Below are 3,369 nucleotides of genomic sequence, written 5' to 3' on the forward strand. Positions count from 1 at the left end.
ACATGTAAAGATTAATAACAATTCAAATAAATCCTAACCCTGCTATATATAAGATTACTGAACATCAAACAAATTCATTCCAAGAAAAATTATGTTTGCCATTTTCAAAGTTTCTTTGAATTACAATATTTAAATGCATTAAAGCCAATGTGAACTTATTTTTGTGTTTGTAGCTGCAAAACTCCCTTTACACCAGTTGCATTGTCTGCTCCTAGTGGTGGAAACTGGAAAAGTTTGCAACCTAAAAATTAAAGCAACTAAAATACAAATAATTTGTCATGATGACACATTCATATGCATCAGTTTTAGAAACAGCAGGTTGTGCAAATATTATTTAACAAACAGATCAAGAAATAGTAAAAATCAGCTGTGCAAGCCGTATTTAAAAGAAAATATAGTAGTTACTGTGCAAATGATATACTTCTATATTATTTATATATGCATGCACATATACAGTGTGTGTGTGTGTGTATTTATAGTTAAGAATAAACATTATAAAATACATCTATTTGTGTATATGTAGATGCATATGCAAGCAAATTTATTATAATACTCAAGTAAATACAAATGAATACATACAGAAACAGATAGATGATAGATAGATAGATAGATAGATAGATAGATAGATAGATAGATAGATAGATAGATAGATAGATGATAGATAGATGATAGATAGATAGATAGATAGATAGATAGATAGATAGATAGATAGATAGATAGATAGATAGATAGATAGATAGGTAGATAGATAGATAGATGATAGATATATAGATAGATAGATAGATAGATAGATAGATAGATAGATAGATAGATGATAGATAGATAGATAGATAGATAGATAGATAGATAGATAGATGATAGATAGATAGATAGATAGATAGATAGATAGATAGATAGATTGATGATAGATAGATAGATAGATAGATAGATAGATAGATATATGATAGATAGATAGAGAGATAGATATATGATAGATAGATAGATAGATAGATAGATAGATAGATAGATAGATAGATAGATAGATAGATGATATAGATGATAGATAGATGATGGATGGATAAATGATAGATAGATCGATAGACAGATGATAACTAGATAGATAGAAAGATAGACAGATAGATGATAGATGGATGGATGGATAGAAGATAGATAGATTGATAGCTAGATAGATGGATGATTGATAGGTAGGTAGATAGATGGATGGATAGATAGATGGAAAGATGATTGATTGATTGATTGATTGATTGATTGATAGGTAGATAGATGATTGATAGATGATAACAGATAGATAGATAGATAGATAGATAGATAGATAGATAGATAGATAGATAGATAGATAGATAGATGATAGATAGATAGATAATGGATGGATGGATAGATAGATGATAGATAGATAGATAGATAGATAGATAGATAGATAGATAGATAGATAGATAGATAGATAGATAGATAGATAGATAGATAGATAGATGGTTGCTAGGTAAATAGATAGATGATACATAGATGGATAGATGATTGATAGGTAGATAGAAATATGATAGGTAGTTTGATAAATAGATGATGATAGATAGATAGATAGATAGATAGATAGATAGATAGATAGATAGATAGATAGATAGATAGATAGATAGATATAGATAGATAGATAGATAGATAGATAGATGACAAGTAGATAGATAGATAATAGGTAAATAGATATAGATAGATAGTAGGTAGGTAGATAGATAAATAGATAGATAAATATACAGATAGATTACAGGTGTGTGTGTGTATATAAATAAATATATATAGTCATCATCTATCTACTGATGTTTTCCCTTAAATAAGAGAATACCGTGCACTGATCAGGTCAGGATATTGCATATGACAAAAGTTATTTCTTCATACAAGCAGAAGGGGAGAACAGGTTTATGATGTGAATGTGACACCAAGAGCAGGGACAAGTGAAACAAGAAGGGCTTGAAAATGTGAAATACACAGCTCCACCTGAAATGATGAAAAAGAAATCTGGGAGAATGAAAGCAGCCCCCTCCCCCGTGTAAAAGCGGGGCTGTGGATGGGGGAGTGATTCCAGCAGCTAAAGAGACTCAGTAATTGCCCAGATCCTTCTACATCAGACTGTCACAGTGTGAGGAGCTTACCCAACCCTCATTAGAGCTGCAGGATTTGACCTCTCAGCTTCAGTTTTTGGAAGCCAGCCAGAAATCTGGTGTCAAGGCAAAGAGACACAGGAAACAGGGGGAGAAAAAAAAAGTCTGAGATGGGGAGATACTCAAGTAGAGGAGAGAAAAAGTGAGAGAGAGAGAGAAGGGGGAAGCAAAGCTGGAGAAGAAATACATTATACATCACACAGAACAGAAAGGGAATAAGTGTAAGTAAAAAGCAGCTAGACAAGAAATAAACAGGGAAGAGAAAGTGGTAACTAGACAACAGAGAGGGAGAGTGCACTAGATGTGAGCCAAAGAGGGAGGTTTCTGTGAGTGACACAAAGTGACCAGTTATTGGGAGGATTTGGAGTTCCCAGTGACATATTTGTGCTGTGGCTGATCCTGGTGCGCCTGATGACCACACATACAGCTTACAGCAGTGCACAGGGGGCAGCTTACAGCAGTGCACAAGGAGCAGCGCATGAGTCTGGTACTGTGGAGGAGCTGTGACAACCTGTAACACCAGTTTTGGGGGACACATACAGCTGGCATTAAGGGAACTGTTCTGCCCTGAGGACACCACAGTTATTGGATGACTTATTGGGTGCAGCTTAAGGTCAATGTATTGGCTCCTCTCACCTGCTTTGGAGTATAGGGTCTGGGTCAAGATGTCTTCAAATCCTGAGGAGAGGAGAACCCTTAGCTCACAGGTAAGTGTCACAGTAAACTGAATTGCACATTTTAATACGATGATGAAAGCATGTGTGTGTGTGTGTATATGTATATATAAATATATATATGTGTGTGTGTGTGTATATGTATATATAAATATATATATGTGTGTGTGTGTGTGTGTGTGTGTGTATATGTATATATAAATATATATATATGTGTGTGTGTGTGTGTATATGTATATATAAATATATATATGTGTGTGTGTGTGTGTGTGTGTGTGTGTGTATATGTATATATAAATATATATATATGTGTGTGTGTGTGTGTATATGTATATATAAATATATATATGTGTGTGTGTGTGTGTATATGTATATATAAATATATATATATGTGTGTGTGTGTGTGTATATGTATATATAAATATATATATATATATATATGTGTGTGTGTGTGTGTGTGTATATGTATATATAAATATATATATGTGTGTGTGTGTGTGTGTGTATATGTATATATAAATATATATATGTGTGTGTGTGTGTGT

General features: G+C 33.0%; 1 protein-coding gene across 3 annotated transcripts in view; it reads left to right on the top strand.

Moving 5' to 3' along the window:
• The first annotated feature begins 2,103 nt into the window (after nt 1–2,103).
• Nucleotides 2,104–3,369, top strand: part of SHISAL1 (shisa like 1) — a 306,304-nt gene continuing 305,038 nt past the window's right edge. For all 3 annotated transcript variants that reach the window (XM_053719047.1, XM_053719046.1, XM_053719048.1), the window contains exon 1: nt 2,104–2,857. The gene's annotated coding sequence lies outside the window, so the exon portion shown is untranslated. The remainder of the gene's footprint in view (nt 2,858–3,369) is intronic.

This window comes from Bombina bombina, chromosome 6 (assembly GCF_027579735.1).
Source record: "Bombina bombina isolate aBomBom1 chromosome 6, aBomBom1.pri, whole genome shotgun sequence".
Classification (NCBI taxonomy): domain Eukaryota; kingdom Metazoa; phylum Chordata; class Amphibia; order Anura; family Bombinatoridae; genus Bombina; species Bombina bombina.